The sequence below is a fragment of the Falco cherrug genome, chromosome 7 (genome assembly GCF_023634085.1).
Source record: "Falco cherrug isolate bFalChe1 chromosome 7, bFalChe1.pri, whole genome shotgun sequence".
Classification (NCBI taxonomy): Eukaryota; Metazoa; Chordata; class Aves; order Falconiformes; family Falconidae; genus Falco; species Falco cherrug.
The window spans coordinates 9264156-9284682 of record NC_073703.1 but is presented as its reverse complement, the minus strand read 5'-3'; positions in this window follow the sequence as shown (position 1 = coordinate 9284682).

Below are 20527 nucleotides of genomic sequence, written 5' to 3'. Positions count from 1 at the left end.
GACGGAGATGCAGACTTCTCCATTGCACCCTGTGTTGTGGCCCCTCATCCGTGGCACGGGGTGGCTGCCCTCAGCAGCTGAAGCGCACCCATCTCCACCCATGAGAAGGCCACTCAGCTCATGTCCTAACAGCACATGTGGGGAAACATCCACCCTCTGACAGAGCAGGAGGGTGGCAGAGATGTTTTCTTCTGCATGTGCTTTCAGCACAGCCTCAGGCTGCTGGCTTGTGGCCAGTGCAGTCCTGTACTGGGCAAAGTTTGGGATTCCCCAGTGCTAGAAAACATTCTCCTGGCACCGTTTCAGACACTTACCCTTTTGACGTTACGGTTTTTGAATGTGGGTTAGCACATAATTAGACTGCGCAACGCTAAAGAGAATCACTGAGCAAACAAGGCAGCTTGCCCACCCTTTGGGAAGTTCAGAGATGATCCTCAGATTACTCCTCATGGCTTCAGACTGTTTCCAACAGCACTGGATGTCTGTGTCTGGGCTATATATATGAGTGTATATATATAATATCTCCTCACCATCCACCTATTGTCCTCCCATTCTTTTTGTCAGCTGTTTTGAGAAGTATTTCCGATTCAACGGCATGAATAATTGTTGGTGTTTCTTGTTTGTTTGAAAAAATATGGATAACAAATGGCAGCATTTGCTCTTCAGACTCCAATCCTACCCCGAGAAGACCCACCCTGACCTCCAAACTGAAATCAGTAACTTCACTCCTCTTCATTTCCTCATCCTGTGCCTAAAGCCAGGGGAAGCGGGTTGCAACCTTTTGCACATAATCTGACACACGGCACGCAGGGCCGGAAGGCAGAAAATCATTTCAACAAAAGGCCGGAGCTCTGGGTTAGGTAAATTCAGGAAGGAGAGGGATAGGAAATGGCAGTAATGTCGCCAATAGACTAAGAGGATCCTGGCACCAGACGGGGTGTGAAATATGAGGTTGTCCCTAATAAGGACTGAGTAAAAAAGTTCAGCTCACTTTGAAAAGTATGACACCCAAGGCATTTACAGAAACAGCTTTGGGGAGAAGGTAGGAAGACATTTTTTCTTCAGGGAAAGTAACCTCAAAAAAAAACCCCCATCTTGTTTAATATCCAAAGGTAGGACAGCCAAGCAGGATGACCAGAGGACTCACCTTGTCACATACTTGATCCTAGGATGAGTTGCCCTACCTGCACCTCACCCTCTCAGCCTCTCAGGCCCTATGGTCACCTTGCTTAGCCCCAGATATATATTTAGCACACAGCTGTATGTACACGTGATGAGGTCTCACTAGAGTGTCTCATACTGACCAGATATATATCCATGTAACCACTGTTGCCTGCCACTGGAAGATCTCAAAGTTAACACACTTCTCCTTCAAACACCTTGTGAGGTACCGAAATGCTGCTCTCCCCCACATTACGAGAGCCACAAGAAGCCCATGGTCAGGAGGGAAGCCTCTGAGGAGCCAGAGCGCTGCTGGCCAGGTCCTGCAGTCCCTGTGCCACGCATCCCACAGGCACTGAGCAGAAGGAAGAAAGAAAAACTCTGGAGACATGGGAAAGGGCAGTCATCAGAAATGTCTCCCATCTGCCTGTGAACAAACCCCTCGATCTGACCAGCCACTCACACCAGTAAGGTCTGCAGAAGGGGCCAGTGGCTTGCAGCTGAGCCAGCCTCTCCTGTGGTTCCTCCCAACGCTTCTTTCAGTTCGAGCTGGAAATAGCACAACAATATCCTTTACTAATGACTTTGGCAGCTCCTTGACTGAATCAGGAAGTTCAGAGGTAGACTGAAAGGAAGAAAAAAACCCCCAAAACAACAACAAAACCGGGATCCAGACATCTTGCTGGTTTTTTTTCCGAGGCTTTAAAAATTACTTGATATGAGGTTGGTTTCTTTTCCCAGTAAAGGGTTAAAGTTCTCGCTTGCACAGAAGTAGGTGGATGTACTATTAAAGGCAATGACAGTTTTGTTATTAGCACCAATGAAAACAGGATCCAGCTTTTCATCACCCATCAAACTCCCAATAATCCTACAGATCCTGAGAGAATATAGGTTACTTCTGACTGTTACATGTTTTCCTACGTTGTCCTTGGACCCCATCTGCATCCTTTACCTGAATTAAAATGAACACTCCTTTCTTTATCCTCCCCCTGACTTCATTCCCACTGACCCTCTATTCAGCTGATCTCATTTAAGACTGAGCGTATTTTATTTCCTTTACGACTTTGTCTTCTGCAAGAAACTCCCAGTCTTTCCACCTCATGCCACATGTGACATTCTGTCCCCATCAAAAATCAGATCATTCCTTCAAAATAAGAACTGGCACCAGGTCAAAGTCCTGAAGATGAAAGGAAGGGTTAAGTTTACTTTCAATATTGGAGGAGGGTTCGGAAATAAATGTCGAGGTTAAAAAGTCCAGATGGTAATTCAACTGTATCCCTGCTATAAACATGATTTGATTTATGGGAACCACTAATGGTATCTCAGTTTAGATCTGGATGGCTTTGCTTTCTCTCATCTGTAGCTTGAAATTCATCAGATTTTTTTTCACTCCCACCATGAATCTTTCACTACAAAGAGATACTCCTATCAAGAATTTGGGAGTTCTTTAAAACCCTGCAATTGATAAACGTTAACAATCCTAATCCATGCAAATTACTGCCTGATGCCTTTATTTATAATACCAGGCGGATGTGCTTATTCAAAGCAGTCTAAAAGAGCTTTGACAAGTTCAGTCTTACAGAACTGTATCTCCTATTGCTGTTTTCCCTCTCCTGTCCTTTGAGGATCAAATTGAATCAGTTTTCACTTTTTTTCTGACGTTGCGATTATTAGGTTTCTCAGTTTTGTCAGAAAAATCCATCAGAAATGTTTATCTCATGGGGCAAATAGCAATGGAACAGCATGTTTATCACTTCGAGGGCCATAATCTACAGGCAGCAATGGCCCCAATCCGGTTTGTTTTAAAACACAGAGACTGAAAAAGAAAAATGCCCATGTCTGAAATGTGTGATGGAGATGTGCAGAACTGCATTAGCCCTGACACCCATTTCTTTATGTCTCTATATTTCGGCTGTCAGTCATTACACATATGTTGCCTGAAGTTCTTACAGTTTACTACTTCTAGCCTCAAGAAAACAAAACAGTTGGCCTCAACTGTTAACGCCTGAAGAAAGGTAGCATTTCATGGTGGATTTCGCAGAAATCTGTGCCCCCAAAGTAGTTACGCTGAACTGCAGGCTCCTTTGGGAAGTCAAAGTCAGATTTAGGAAGTGGTGAGAGGAGTGCTTTTGAAACACTCATCGTAGATGTTCTCTGTATGACCACATTTAGGCTTATGTCTGGGTATGCAGTCTATATTTAAGACACCTAAGCTGTAGATAAATGTCTATTTTTAAAGCTCTCCAAACAAACAGAATAATAAGTAGATTAATGTTTGCAAGACAGATTTTTTTCCCCTTTATGCTCACCACAGAGAAATAACACAGAGTACAGCAAACAGTGAAAAATGAAGTGCCTTAGGAATACCCCAGCCTCATTTGTTGGGTCAATGCATAACAAAAGAGTAACCAGGTATTCAGGATCTGAGTTTTACAAGGATTTATAGATGCATTGATTGGCTTTTAATTGCTTGTGTCTCCAAAGACCTTCAATACACTTCCACCAAACCATCAACATTTCCTCTAAACTCCTCAGGCTGTGAGAATATGGGAGTAAAAGAGAGAAAATAAACCATACAGGACAGACAGCAACAAATTCCCCTATTGTGTCCCATACAGGTACTAAATTCATGTGGTGTCTACAAGGGATAGTAGAAGAAAAAAGAATAGTGTAGGAAAAGGTAGGCAAGGCAAGGCAAGGAAAGGAAAAGAATAGGAATAGATCAAGGACACACATTTCAGCCAAGTTATTCTTACAGAAACCTCTCCTTTACAGGTTGGAGAGAAACCAATACATAAACGGGAGTTTTCAGGCAATCCAAGCATGCTGCTTTTCAAGACCTGTAGTCAAATTCATATGGTGGTTCTCTGTAGAAGTCTGCTCTTGTCTCCAGCTGTGGCACTGATTTGCTGTGTGGTATTGAGTAAATCATCCAGTTTCATTATAGAGTTGGTCTGCACACAACCTCCCGCCAAAATAATAAAAGGTGAGAAGTCAAAATCAATTTCATTAAGCTGGTACAAGTCAATATTTGGATGCACTATGCTGGGAATGGAAGTGCCTTAAAGCTAGCACCTGAAGTGTAGTTTTAAATGGACAAAATAAAAGTCATCAAAATAAGAAAATTGATTTTGGGAAGTTAAATCAATGTGTGCGCCTGGTACAATTTACACACCTGGTTAAAATTTTGCAAGATATATGCTTACAATCACTAAGTATTGCTATTATTACATGAACGTTGCAAAAAACACTGGCTTTTGACTGAAGGTAAGTGCTAAGGTGTCTCGTCTAAGATTAACACAAGGGCCCTGTCTGCACTCAAAACTGTTCTGGTTTCATTTATTTGGTGCACAGCTCCATGTAGCTCTGTGTAGCACTCTTGTTTTAGTGTAGCTGGAAACTATTCTTCATTGACTTATACTGAACTGGAATAAGCCTGCTTGAACATGCCTTAGGACATTCATTGTGCTTTTGTACTGGTAGATCTAAACTGGTATCAAATTAACACTTTCATTTAAATCAGTGCAACTCTGTGTGTGATCACCAATGGAACCAATTCAGTGTGTGCTTTTTTAAAATGAGCATTTCAAATCTCTCCGGCTGCGATCAGAAGCATCTACAGAAGCCATTATGATCAGTTCTGTCCATATCACCTATATTTTCCATGATACGTGCAGAGTATTTGCAGAAATAAATGGGAAGATGTTTTTCCCATATGTGCATGAACTCTGAACTCCAAGAGTTCAAGTGGGTTCAGTTGTTCTCCTCAAACTGTCATTCTAGTCCTAATTAGTACATGGTGCCGTGAGCAATTTAAATGGAATATATTAATAGAGGAGAATTCAGAGGAGGAAAAAAGAGGCCCTCCCCCATACCCCTGCCTGCAAAAACTCTTAAATAAACAGGGGATTTCTTAAGGGTGCCTCACACCCTTCCCACCTCCCCCTTTCCCTTAACAATAAAGATTGAGGGTGGGAGACGGAGAAGGTCCGGATGCTGTCTGCCAGGGAGGGTTTCCCACAGGAGGAGATAGCTGTAGACTCCCACTGCTTCCAAGGAGCTGTGGGGGATGGGGGGATGCTGAAACTGAGCCATGACGGTTCAGGGAAGTGCTGTTTTATTTAAACCCTCAAATGGCTTGACATGCCCCTGGTACTTTCACTGCCTAATTATAAATGAAAGGAAAACGGCAAGAGAATCCCCTCCTGTTGACCATCTCCCACTTAACAAGGCAGCACATGTCGCAGTCTCTACCTTTTTAGCTCTGTCCTTGCTTTTATCCTTCTGCAATTTAATCCTAACTCAATTATATTATTACAGCGTGTCACTTTGAGTCACTTTCCCCCTTATTGGCATATGGCTCTTTTCAGTTTCACTGCTAATTCTTTTCCAGTGGACTTGTTTAAAACGTACTCATTTTCTGCTTAGACTCTGTGTTATTCACACATCACATTTCTGCAATGCGTGGCTAACTTCCTGGGGAGGAGAAGGGGAGCCAGGGATCTTCGCTCTCTGCATACATTTGCTCGAGTTTCCATACCGAATTGTCAAAACACAAACTAGATGGCAGGAAAGGTGAGCATCATGCCCCGTCTGTCAGAAATGTGGATAGGAGGCTGCCCTCCGCTGGGTCTATTCCAAAGCCCTGGGCTGGAGTGATGAGAAGAACTGGTGAATACTGAAAACTGTTTTCTATCAGTATCTCTTGTTTTTTTCCCTTTTCTTTCTTTTTTTTTTTTTTTTTTTTTTTGCTTTTTAATTTTCAAATGCATCCACTGAGGCACCTTGTGCTTTCTTTGACTTTCTTCCCTGTGTCAGCCAGTGCAGAGTCTCTTCCTAGCAAAATGGTCCTGCAGGTTCTGGTTTCCTGGGGAATATTCCGATTGCCCATGCATTTAAGTTGTCTTCAGTTTTGGATATCAGCTACTTGACTGATGACTAGTCAAATGGATCACAGAATTCAATACTAGGGGCATTTGTCTGTAAAGAAAGAAAAAAAAAAGATAATTCTGTGACATTTCACAGGCAGGAAAGGAGGACTTTTTTGAAAATATATACATTTTTCTCTACTCTCAAGTAGTAAGAGAAGATGGTAGCAGCTGAGGCAACCACAATGCTGCCAAGTCCCAAACTTTGCTTTTCTAAAAAAAAAAAAATATCTCTTTTTGGTTTTCCTAAAAGCTTGTTTACACTTGGGAATGTGCTGTAATAGCTTCCTTTGGTATAAAAGACTCCCATTTCCCTTCCACTCGTATGTACACTCTTATTCTGGATTGCCTTTTACCGACTGAGTTTGTAGATGGAATAAGCTAACTAAGGGGAAAGCTTGCTGGTAAACATCCAAATAGATAAGCCCAGAGAGGAATTTCCTGTTTTTGGAAAAAAAAAAAAAAAGGGGGGGGGAGAGAAAAAAATATTACAGTTTGGCCTCCCATCTTCCAAAACCTTGCTTACATATAGGCAAAGAAACACAAGTAAACTAGCCAGGACAAAAGTCTGCAAAATCTCTTCACTGCAGAGGCAAAGACAAAATTAAGTCAGTTTGTCCAGAGACAGATACTCTCAAATAAGAAAAGCAAAACCTCCTGTTTCAAGGTGACCTACAGTTTGCCCAACATCTTTCTTGACTTCAGTAACTTCACTGAGGGAAGAGGCTACATCCCTTATTTTTCCACTTGTCTACACGTAGCTCTGGAAATGAGTGACTTGAATTCAAAGGTCAAGATCTGTTTTCACAGCCAAAATACATATCTCTACACTGACTTCTGCAGTTAGATATCTTGCACACTTCAATGTTAAGATAAGGACCAGGTAGTCTGTTTACAAATTCACGTTGTTGTAGTGGAGTGGTTAGTACATATGATATGAAAAGACACAGAAAATTACAAATGGAGCTATGGTACTAATATCCATACAAGCAAAGCAAGTGTATCAGTTGGGGTTGATTTTATTTCTCTTTCCTGAGTCAAATCAAATGTAATGATTACAGCAACTCTGTGAATGACTACTTTTCATTTCAAGGTGCACTATAAAGATCACATGAAAAGATGCTCATGACTTCTGATAACAAGTTCTTCAGGCTCAGACAGTCAAATACAAAGCGTATGAGGACACAATTGTTCTCTTTATCCTTTAAGTGTTCCTTTCCTTCTCTTAATACAGTTTTAACTTGGTGGCTACATTGCTTAGCGCTGTAATGACTGCAGTTATAGCTAGCAGTTAAGATAACATGGTGTTATTATATCAAGAAATCATGTCCACTTCATAGCTGTCCTGAGTGTCCTCTGTTTTCAGACTTCATCTGGGATAAGAGACAGTAGTCCTCCATCCTCTTTAAGGCCACTGGGTCAGGTTGGACCTAACCATCATATCAATTTCCCTAAATCCCTCAGTCAACTTGCCTGTCAGAGATAAAATCTAAAGTCTATTTATTCTACCTTCTCCAGCTGAGCTTCATGTAGAATAACTTTCCCTCCACAGTAGATTATACTCCATACATCATAAAACTTCCTTAGAAGTTATACTTACTGCTAGAAGCACAAGAGGGAAAAAAAACCCACAAAACTTGCTAGATTTGGGAAGCAAGGTAGAAGTGTAAATATAGGACAACTCTTTTGGGTTTTGTTTTGTTGTGTTTGTTTTTGTTTTTGTTTTTGTTTTTTAATAGAGGTGAAAATAATTAATTGATTTTTTTACACCAGACTACCTGTTGTATTATTCAACACATTTTGTGAAAAGCCTTCTTTGAATCAAATAGTTCTTAATGATTGCTGAGAAATAAATAGGAAAAACAACAGCCATCGAAAGCCGTTTATGGAAAGAAAGCACAAAGAGGAGGTGAAACCTAAAAAAAGTTACATCTGAAATGAGTTTTGAAGGAACATATGTTCTCATGCAGCAGATTTTTCAACCTCATAGGAAATATGGTGCTGAAATGAGAATAGGTTGATGAAAGGATGGATTTGTTTTCTATGCAATTTCCTGTACATTTGCATGTGAGTATTTCCCTCCTTCCGTCTGTGAAAGTCTTTGACTTAATGCTTGTAGAGGTATGGGAGCCAGGACACCTACATTCCCTTTCCCAGTTTGGAAGGGATTCACATTCATACTGACAACTGTGTTTATCTTCCCGTGCCTCTGATGTTTGTGATAGGTACAATAATGACCAACCTTGCCTTAACCAGCCTGCAGTATGGCTCATCAGATGAGGATATTGTGATAAAATCCTTGAATTAATGCTAAGGGTGGTTATTATTTTGCAAGATGGGTAGCCCACAAAATGCCACTTTGCTATTTCTAGTGACTGGCATTTGTTTAGCAACACACAGCACAATTTAGAGGAGGCTTTCCAATTCCTACTGGATGGGATCAATTTGACAGAAGCATCAGTATCAGGAGATCCTCTGCTAGGAAAAGAACTATCGCTCTCCACTGTCTTTGCCATTTACAGGAAGGATTGGTGCCAGCAATTTGACTTTCATCAGCAATAAAACAGAGAAGGGAAAAAAAAAAGTGTCGCAAATGATTCTATAATGTCCTTGAAATTAAATTAAAAATAGCCATCACTGCCAAAACTCAGAAAAGGACTTACAGCTTTTTTACATGCCTACTACAATGTGGATTTATGATTGCCGGAATACTGCTTACTGTATAACAAGTGTAGTATTAAGTGCCATATTGGACTACCATATGGCTACTAACCTCAGAGGTTGGTAGCAACTATCAGTGTAGAAATTAGTGTGCAGAATGAGCCTGAGGATAAAACCAGTTATCACTCAAGCATGCTATATAATTGGCTGTAGCAAGAAACTAAAAAATGTCTCGGAAACCAGATGGATTTGAAATGTTCCATTATTCATAAACACTTTTTTTTTTTTTTTCTGCAGCAATACTTGCTCCTTTCCCAAATATTCTGTTGATAAAAAGAATAATTACTATGCAGAAGCAAAAAGTGAGGAGGATAAAAGTCCTTGCTGCTGGTGTGTGTGTGTGTGTGTGTGTGTGTGTGTGTGTGTGTGGCCTTTGTCTGCAATTTGGCTGGGGCAGCCCCCCCCGTGCCCGCAGCCCCCACGTCAGGGGCAGCTGGGCTGTGCCACTTTTTGCGGGGACTGTAGCTGCTCTCTTCCTGCAGAGAGTGACAACGGTGCGGGAAGGAGGGAGGTGGTGTGGGTGCGCGTGGTGATGTTATTAGCAGCCCTTCACAGCTGTGGAAATTCATCCTCTACACAGTGTTTCCCTCCTTTTGGATCACTCAGATGACAACCATTGTAATCTCCCTGACAGGAACTGCCTCCCTGGAGGACACAGCGTACCCCTACGTGCACACGCTCCCTTCCTCTCCCTCCTTTCCATCCCACTCCTCCCACCCCATGCCTCTTCCCACTCCTTCCCCAGATGGACCCACAGGTGAAGCAGGAAAAGAAAAGAAAGACAATAATTATTAAAAAGGGCACTTTTTTGTGGATGAAAAAGGGCTATGATCTTTGTATGTAATCTCAAGTGGGAGCAGAAAGTAGAACTAGGATATGCAGCAGAGGGACACTGTAAAATCCACCTAAGCTCAGCTCAGAGCTGGAGAGTCTTCATGGGGGATGAAGAGCAATCCCTCCCCTTCCTGCCCCACAACCAGCCTCTTGCAAATGGCTTTTCCCCACCAGAAGAAAGAAGGAGACAATCCAGCTCTTATTTGTATGAAATACAGGACACACAGGGGACCTCCTGTTCCCATTATGCAGTTATTTTTCAGTGGGTTTTTGACTGAATTCTAATAATCCAGCTATGCTTGGAAGGCCAATTCCAGCTGAAGTAAGCCAACAGATAGTTTCATCTAACAAAGCAGGCTCAGTGTAGTAGAAAAAAATATCTTGGTTTGGCCTTTCTCTGAGCTATACGCTAAGATCAAAGACTGAAAATAGGGATACTTTTAGGATTTGATTTATGGCACACATAGGTTTGTGGTAAGGAGGAAAATAAAGATTGTTGAAGGAATTCAAATTTATTTCCATTGGATCCTCAATAAAACTAAAAGGCTGAATGTTTTCCATGTTTGGGATTTGGTTGGGTTTTTTTGTTATTGTTGTATGGAAAAATACACTCTGGTTCAAGTGAAAACTATTGAGAAAATGAAAATATTTTTTTTTATATTTGAAAACTGTACAATCAAAGGCATGATATAAAATGTAAAAGAAAAGTTTCAGAATCAACTACACTTTCAAATAAACTCCTAACTTCCAAATATTTTATTCTACAACAATGTTAAAAAAGAATATTACAACACTGTTAGACTTCTTACCCAAATCAGAACATCAGCAAAAACATTTCCTCTTCCAAAAGCATTCAATTGTAATAAAACTGCAAATAGCAATATATCTTTTTCCATGTGTTCAGGAAAGAAAGATGAAAACCCTCCCTATTCAGTGGCTTGTGCTTACTGGTCCATGGACCAAAGGACCACTGGTGTAACTGCTGCAGTAAAATGCAGTTACAAAGAGTTGACTCACTTTACACAATTGACCCTCTGTAGGCTGTGTTATCGCATCAATGCTGAAATATATTTTGGGCTGAAGTTAGCCATACCATATAGAATGCTTCACATGAAAATGATTGTACTGATAAATTTGTGGCTATGTAAAATGGAGTATCTGCAAGGGCTGACCAGACTTGGGAAGGGAGGAAACCCGCTCCAGGACGGTGATGATTGTAAGCGTTGTAAGTTTGTAATGCTGCTGGTGCATACATCCTACCTTCAGATGGGTACATAAACCAAGAACAGTGAATGGCTGAAGGTTTTTCATAAAACTCATTTCTGGAGGTGTAATACCTCCATCAGGCAAAATTATGCTCAGAATCAAAACATGGATGTTCCCTTTGGCTCTATACTGGTTTTATACCCTAGCAAATAATTTGTTTTCTTTACTTCCATAAACAACAGTTTGGTATAACTCACCTGAAATGAACAGAGTTGTCTTGCACATCCCACTCACCCACTGCCAATATCTCATTGCCTTTTACTCCTAAAACTTGCTTATGATTTAGACTCATTGTTCATTAGAAGATCCAGGGTAAAATGTTGAAAGATTAACATCAAAATAATGAGGAAAGATATAATTCATGAGAGATTTGGAAGATGAATGAATGGATGATAAATAGTAAGTTTATCTCAGTCCAGAGATGAAAGGGTGACTGGGCTGTACAATTCTGCTGTTACAAACTATGGGATGTCATGTGGCTGCGGAAGTTTATTGCTTGTTTATCCATGTAAATGCCTTGTCTGTTCACTGTCACTAAGTATGTTTGGCCCAATAATACATAAAAAATGACTAAGAAACAGCTTACAGTGTTAGGCACTGTACAACCAAAGCAATATCTATCCATCTATTAAATCTGTAGATAGTATTTTAGACTGAAGTTATGGTGTTGCGCATACAGGACATTTATTTTATGCATTGCCAGCAATACCGCTGTAGCGTAAAACACTTATTTTATGGTGTACTGAGTTTGGTGGAAAGTTGCATGAATCTACTAATTCCAGGTCAGCAAGAGAGTTTAAAAGCTTCCATGATCAGACTGTATCTGACCTGAAATACGTTTTTATCAAGACAAGCTATCTAGAAAATTTAAAAGAGAAAGAAATGCGGTAAGGAAGCATCAGAAATTGTTGGGCAAAAGAGTGGGTTGGAATGAAACACCTCTAACAGGCACAGTCCTCCTAGTTTCAAACATCTCACATGATGGTTTTCAAGCATAAAGGTGTCTCTAGCCCTGGCATGGAAGGGACCATCTTACTTTCAAAGGTACCACTAAGAAAATTAATTTCCTAGTATACTATTTCATTTTGCATTTCTCTCACCATTCACCTCTTTAAATAATTTTGTTCCCTGCAACCACTGTGGAAGACTATTAGCAGAAGTTTCCAAGAGAAGCAGTGGAGCTAAGGAATAGTATCGAGGGCAGCAAATTCTGGGCAATCTGTTGATTATCAAATATTAACTACCTGATCCATGAAATAAGCTGACATGATAATTGATTATCAAAACCAGAAGAGTAATTTTCTTGTTTACTCCTGAATGCTGAGAGATTTAATCTGGTGAAACCTGATGATGTTTAAAGAATGAGAATAAAGAAAGAGGAAAATATCAGTAGGCAGGGATCTTCATCTCTGGATGTGATGTAGAGTGCCAATAACCGTAACAAATGTCTGAATCTGGCATCCCAAAACATGAACGTGTTCAAGAGAGAACAAGCCAAGCCAACCTCTGCGGTGCGTGAAGGTGAAGGAGATGCCTAGGAGGTGAGGGTGAACAGATGGGAGCGAGAGTGCTTAGAGTTTAAGCAATAACTCCGTTGTTTGGATCTACTCTTTTCCTCTTTTCTGGCTCTCCTGGAGCCCTTGCTCACGTGCTAGCACCGGCTGGCCTGTCACCTGAAAAGTCACGGCTGCTGGCAAAGCCTACCCACTCTACCGTGGGTGTGCAACGTCAGGCAAACGCACACAGCGGTCTCTGCTGAAAAGTGAATAGCTCTCCAGGGCCACACAGCATGTGCACGGGGCATGACCTGGCCATCCCTTCCACCCCTAGGAGGAGCGAGGAGAGGAGCTGTGGTCTGTGAGCTTACTGCATGCTTCAGGTCCACTCTTCTGAAATACAGAGCCAAAGACATCAAGATTCCCTGTTTATGCCTTCATGGAGTGAGCAGATTAGAAGGGTCAACCTGAGATTTTGGCACTGGAAAAATGTATTGATGTTAATGTCTTTTCAGGATAAGGCTTGGTGGTGGTATATTTTTCCTCTCAGCAGACATTATAGAGCTGTGGGATAAAATATCTCATCATTCTGAAAATAATGCATCAAAACAGGGATATTAAAATGTTTGGTGCAAAACCCCACAGATAGGTCTCAAAAATAGTCTCGCATTCTTGATCTCAAGGAAGAGACAAGTTAAGCCTGGTTGCCCTAAGATCAAAGAATCATAGGGATCAAATAGAGATCCCAAGGGCCCATCTCAAACAACGCGTGCCTCATGGCATGATGATTTTCAGGTGTATGTGCGTCCTGATGGATATTTGTGCAATCTGCATTAAAAACCTGATGTCCGATCAAATCCCTTATACTGGTCCATATGCACAAACGTTATTCCTTTCCCCCCTCAGCATCTGTCTGATAGATCTGTCATGATAGAAGGTTTCTTAAGCCTTTGGAAGTATGGCCAAACCATCCCTTTAATATAATATTCATCACCTTATAGATTGCTGTGGGAAAAAAAAAAAAAAAAAGGAAAAAAAAAAAAAAGTGGATTTATGGCATAAAGAGGAGAAAAAAAGAAGGGAAAAAGAAAAAAAAGCAAAAAAAAAAAAAAAAAAGAATGGCATTCGGAAAAAAAGGACAACCCTGTCAAAACATGACAGCTGATCCACTGCCTGTTTTATGCTATTCATAGAAAATGCCAAATTCTGCAAATAGTAACCACATGTACATCGGCTTCGCAGACTCAATGTTCTGCTGCAAAATGAGACGTTCTGTATTTTAGTGTGTCATCAAAGGCAGTGAAAATATCACTCCAGCCTCCTAGGCTTAACCCTCTGGTCTCTCAACTGTTAAAAGTTTAATTCGATGGCAGTGGGAGAGAACAGCAACACATCCAGCTTTGTGAGCGGTGTTAACGGAGCTGCCTAATGTATGCCAGTTGCACATAAAGTCAATTAACAAATCTGTTACCGCGCCATTTTTATTCATAGCCATGAGACCATTAAAGCGACAAGACTGCATCTGACGTTTATGATCTTGTTCGCATTGCCAGAGGAAGGGGGGGTGGGGGTGGAAACAACTTTGTGGCTCTGTAGCATGAGAGAAATAGCACCATTCAGAGACATAAGGGCTCTTGAGCAAATGCTGGAGCTTCTGAAGTCTTTTTCTCATCTCAGTCCCGTCCCCCATCCCCCTCTCCGCCTTTTTCCCTAGTCCCTCCTCCCCTTACCCCCTTGCTTATGCCTTTCAGGTTTCATTTCAATGCAGAAAGATTGGCTTTTTAGTTCAAAACTATAACGTAATTGTCCTTTTTTGTGGCTGGCTGATATTCCCTTTCACTAACATTTAAAAGAGTACTTATGCTGAATTGAATATGGGATGGGAACAACTCCTGGTGCTTTTGTGTGCAATGGGTATGGCTTTGCAAGGCAAGGCTTGAGCTTTGGTTGGCTGTGTCCTTCTCCAGGAATGCTTCCAAGATCTTCTAGTGACCACTAGCACTGAATAGGGTCTCCTGTTTAATCTTCTCCTCCTCAACAAACAGCCTTTGCAACAGCTACAGTAAATCTCTTTCGGTCTGGAAGAGCCAAACCTTGGGAGTTATACCATTTCTGCCTGGATTTTCCAATATTTTCCACCCTCTGCTGGCCTGTGTGCTCTTGTTCCACTATTTCTGAATGCCAGGAGTGTGACCGTGAGTAAGAGAAATTGTCAGTGGAGCACTGACACATGCTAGTGTCCCCACTTAGCTAAACTGTTTCCCAGAACACCTCTGATATAATCTATATTCCCTGCTAACAAAAGTAACCTCTGCATATGTCTCCTGAGTTTCACTTTGATCCCTTTTCAATGGTAGTAAAGAAAAGAAGATTTAGAAACTCTTCGAGCAAATTATTTGGCGGAAAATACTTAATTCATGAAGTGTCCTTACTTAATACTCAGCCTCATTTTGGTAAGAATACAACTGATTGAAATAAGAACATTAATGGCCATAATACTGGTAGGTAAATGGTTAAGTAATGAGGCCAACAGGTTTTATGGCTGGATGAACTGATTATGATACAGAACTGATAAACTCTGAAATTATTTCTAGTGTGCAGACAGGAAGGTTGGAGGCCAGCTGTCTTGAGAATCTGAGATCACAATATTTGTCTGCTGCAGAGTGCCAAAATTCAGTGGCTGACATCCTGGCTCCATTAAAGTTGCTGGGTAAAACTCCAGCAGATGTTTTACCATTGACTTTACTTGGATCTGTTTCACCAAATAACTGCAGGGGCTGTGTGAGATGGCAGGATTCTCTCCAAGATTGTAACGGTGGGAGACATCCTTGTGAATGTTTCACAGCGCTGGACCTCAGGAGGAATTTGTCTCTTGGGGATGCTTGCTTGGGGAGAGACAGGAAAGAGTGTTATCAGGGAGAAATATTGCATTATGGTTTCTGAAAAATGACAAAGAATAAAGAAAGCATAAGGGAAAATCAGTTTCGTGCTCAGCTAAGGCAAGGGAACTAGGATGGCCTAGGTGGCAAAGACTTATATGTTACATGAAATAATTTTCATGTGCAACAGCAAAGCCTTCCAGTCAGATCAGAACTGTGTTTGGTTTGAACCACACTTGTTTTTGTTTGTTTGTTGGTTTGGGTTTTTTTGTTCAGAGAGCAATACAATCTGAAATCGTTGATAAAATTCCTTGAAGTCCACAGACAAAGCAGTAGCAACAGCAGCAGAATTTATAGCAGCTTATTATTAATTACTTTAGGCATCTATATTACAATAGGTGGGAAGACACTTTTGCAAAAGACAGAGGGTGTGCAACTCCTCTCATCCACAGAGCTTTCACTTGACCCTTTTGAATCATTGCATCAAATGTGCTCCCATTTAACAACAGTTCAGCAAAGAAATGGGTAAAATACTCACACCTATGGTCATGCGTTGTTTTTTATTCTCTGAAGAAAATAATAGTGAAAAAAAAATGCTGAAATATCAACAGTCTCACTTCTCCAATGCTTATTCTGGAGTGATATCCTACTCCAGTGGATCCCATTGAAGCCATTGGCCACTGATACGGCTAAAGCTGCTTGCATGAAGTATTATTTTAGGGTGGTAAAGTGGATCCTAAGTGTCAGATTTAATGCTTCTTTTGTTGACGGAAACCCTTCTACTCATGCTGTGTGTCAAGATCTTTTCATAAAGGATAAACACATTATCCCACAGTGCCAAAGGGAGAACCCAGCCTTCAGCTGTCCACTCCTACCAGCTAGCTACTGGGATGATTTTCTCTCCCAGAGAGACTTAAGGTTGACTTTACTCATAAGACTTTAGAAACTTAAACCAAGTTCTTATGTTGTGAGTAACTAAATCCCTCTGAAAAGTACTTCTGAGGACCTAGACCTTAACATTTGTCAAACTTTCCATGAATGCCCTATGGAAGATAATAACGAAATACCAGTGAAAGCTGAGAGAAGCAAGAAAGGAGCTGCAATTAATCTTGTTTTGCCACTGTCGCCATTAGAAGTGGAAATAGCTGCAAAGAACAGACTAAGAGTATTCTCCCCATCTTGTAAGAGCCTCACATCCCTCTGCACGACTCACTGCTGCACTGTCCTACCGTGGGGGGAATGGGTGCTCTCAAAATCAGCCTCCAGCATCTGAGAGAGAATAAATCAGAGCCCAGAGAGAGTGGGGAGCCTATGCCAACATTCCTGCACAGAGAAATGGGCAGCAGGCGAGATCCTGCAGCTGGTGTACGCTGAGTACAGAACACCAAGGCCTTGAACTTTTTCCCACTCCTGGGTCTCTTCCTGCGCTCCCCCTCCCTTCTTGCCATCTTTCCCTTGAGCGCCTGGGAGAGGAAGCAAAATTTATACTGCTGTGCCCTTAAAATGCTGACTTTCCATGTTTACAGGGATTGTTTACACAGAAAATTAATCAGTTACGGTTTTAAATTTTAATTAAAGAATGCTTTCCACTGTTATTGCAAAACAGACAAAAGCCCATAAAATGTATATTTGACTGCCGTGCTGTGTTGTCTTTGGATCGGCAAGCAGACTTGAGATCAATCATGCATGGTATTTTTTGAACTTTTTTTTTTTTCCCTAAACACAACACTCTTCACACAAGTTACACTATTTTTTCAAAAAATGCCCTTCAAAATAAAAGCCAGACGGCACAACAATATGGAATTCTCCTTCATGCCTTTCTTTTTAAGACCAAAAATGAAATCCTTACTCTCAAGCTGACCGTGGGATATTTTAGCCATTAAGAAACCACAAACAGAATCACAGCTTCCATAGTAAAGGCCTCAGACTTGCTTACTTCAAAGTCAATAGCAAAACTCCCACAAACTTTGATTCAAGTGTTTATTACATTCTGTTTGTTCCCACAGCTGCAGTTCCTGGTTTGAAAATAAAGTGTGGCTGTTTCTTCCCCCAGATCTCATGGCCATTAGCAGAGATTCAAGATCACATCAGGGTTAGCCATTCAACCCCTCCTCCCTAAAGTATTTATCCATGGTGTGTAGATGCCTCCCAAAGGCATATGGAAGAGCATGACTCTAAGAAACTGAATTTAGCCCAAAAATTTTACAGTCATGACAAAACACTAAGATTAGATCTGCTGTGCTTGTGCCCTTGTAGCAGTATGGTCAAGTACTTTCTTTTCTCTTGAACAAAAGTAAATTCAGATGAATAGGTCAGCAATGCAAGTACAACTGACTTAGCTAAAAGTCTCTTGTTTCTCTAGCAATAGTTTATTGGTATAACTCAAAGAAAAAAAAAAAATCCTATCCCTTCTTCCCATTTATCCAAAGATCCATGAAAAGCTGAGAAAACCCTAGCAAAATGAAGTTTGACTACATTAACACAAATGTTTGTTAGTCCAAATTTCGACAGAGTCAAGTAGCCAGATGGAAATCACCAAGCTTTGAAAGCCACCATGCTACCCACTAGTCATGCTGGGGACCTGATTGTGTCACACAAGAGACTCCCTGTGACACAGACCTTTCCCGCACACTATGACACAATGAGAAGAGACTTTGCTAACTCCATGTGGAAGATGACGTACGTATTAGCATGGTATCTAATTTATTTCCAAAGATAAGAACACCCACAGGTCAGGCAGCGACATGAGCATCTGGACCACCAAATGTCAGGCAAAAGCTTCAGGCTGACTGTTGTGCACGACAGCAATAGGAGAAAAGGAGAGAAAAAGCTCTTGATAGACAGTCCCAGGCAATCTAGGAAAAGCCAGCATGTTAAAAATAATCAGTTAAGGTAAATGGTCAGTAAGAAGCCTCTCTTTATACTGTGCCTGTGTCTGTGGCAGACATTACTTTGGGTTTCTTGAGTCTGTTCTGAGCAGTTCTGATGAGATGGAGAAAATAAAAGATTTTGCCCAGATGTTGAATCTGTTGCAACACAGGGGTGACAAACCATCAAGAAGTTTGACAATGTTCTAATACTGACAAGCAGGCAAACATCTATGAATATTTTATCTGACCTATATCCAAATTATTTTAGCAGCTTTGGTCCATGAAACTACTCTGGAAACATTGCCAGAAAGATAACAAGTCATGGTATGAAGGTCACAATGAGAACAGAACTTTGAAGGAAGGTGTTTGGACAAGAATAGAAACATCTGTTAGTAGAGATGTCCTAGAACGGTCACTGCAATGTATGGGGTATCAGCTTTCAGCTTGCAGCCTCTGAATGACAGATTCATAGAAGTTAACAGCAAAAAGACCATTGCAGCTCTGTCTTCTGCTAGCCTGCATACCACAGGTCATAAAATTTCTTTGAATTCTTTTCCTGCCTCAGGTCCAACAGCTGAGGTTAACCTTGGGTTATCATGGAAGGGAATGGGAGAGAGATTATTTTAATCTGAAAACTTCATTTAGTTATAAGCAATGAAAGCTATAATTGGAGTAAAAGTCATTATTCTACTTTAAAATTTAACTTCATTGCAAAAGCATATGTACATATACACTGTTATACCGTATCTCCACATATATATTTATCATGTTTCTGGTCTAAATTTGTCTAGCTTCACTCTCCAGCCCAAGTAGCAGTATTCGGTACTTGACGAAGTACTTACACCCACTCACTTTTGACTGAGATCAAGTCAATTCTTTATCTTGTCTTCAACAGCTCCTTGAGAGTATCTGTCTCAAAAATATTTTTCAATCCTTTCTTCATTCATGGGCTATTCTCTAAACCACCCCCATGCCCAATTTTTCAGCACCTTCTGGGTGCATCTATGATACTGTTCTTGTTCAGATGAGGAGAGTATTTTTGAAGGAATTCTCACAATCATCTTTACTTATGCTGCTTTAGTTCACACTGTCAGCTACCTCAGATGGCCCAAACTGGACTCCTTTTCTGGATAAAACTAGGTGAGAAACAGTGCTCCAACCTCAATGATCCCCAGCTGCTATGGGGACACCAGGTGCTCTGCGTTGTTTCACCGTACAGATCCTCTCTGATTGCTATGAACCAGTTTTTAATGCAGACACAATCTCAGCTGTGGACGCCAAAATCTGGATGCGATATTTCAAGAGTGGCAGCACAAGTGCCAAAGCGAGAGCTATTATAAACATGCTTCTACTCTATACTCTTTAATCTAGATGTACATGAGTCTTTACAATCTTAACCAATGAAGGAGGCAATGCCACATGGGAAGAAAATATGTATATAAACAGCTCCCTGCTACCGAAAATTATATGGAGTACTGAGTTTGTATGAACAGAGACCTTCTGTTAGGCAATTTCAAGTGGGAAGTTCCTAAAATGGGAAATTACTATATCGTCTCCAAAGATTTTTTTTTTCTTTTATTTTTTTCAAAATCTTCTGCTATTAAGCAGGCCCTGGTTTGTTGGAAAGGGAAAATATTTGCTCTTCAGTTGTGTTTTTATGAGCTCCTGTTACTGAAAAGTTGCCAATGAATTATTTGACTTCATGTGTAACGAAGTCACCTTTGGGATTCCAGGAGACCTAGGTTAACTTTCCTTGGAAATGTTTATTACTGGGCACTTACAGATATGTCTGATCCTCAATTAACACATGAAATATTGTCTGTTTCTTTTCTTAAATGTCTTCTAAGGCATTTCATGGACACATAAAATCTTCGGCTATTATTTTGAGGAGTACCCGTGATAGCAATTGAACTCACTCACTAAGTGCATTTTTGTGCTAATTAAATATTCCAAACTTCTATCAAGATTATTGTCACCTATTTAATGGTTCATTGAGTTTATGGGCCATGCAAGTCTCTCCTTTATATTTTCACCAGGATAGTTATAGCAACTATTCTAGTAATGACAAATTAGGGAACATGCAGAGGAGATGAAAGAACCTCGGTGCGGTGGGCCCAGGTTTTTTTCCTAACTTATGCCACTTTTATGATGTTGTAATGGCATTGACATTGATGGAATTATTCTTCATTTTCTCTGGTGTCAAGGAGTGATAACTAGACCTGCTTAGTTGATATTGAAATATGGTAAACATAGCACTCCATATATTTGACCATCTTGACCCTCTGACCGCTCTCCAAAAAAAACCCGCAAGAAGCTGTACTAAAGGTCCCATCTGTGAACAGATATTTGAATCAGGGAAGGTAAGATCAGAA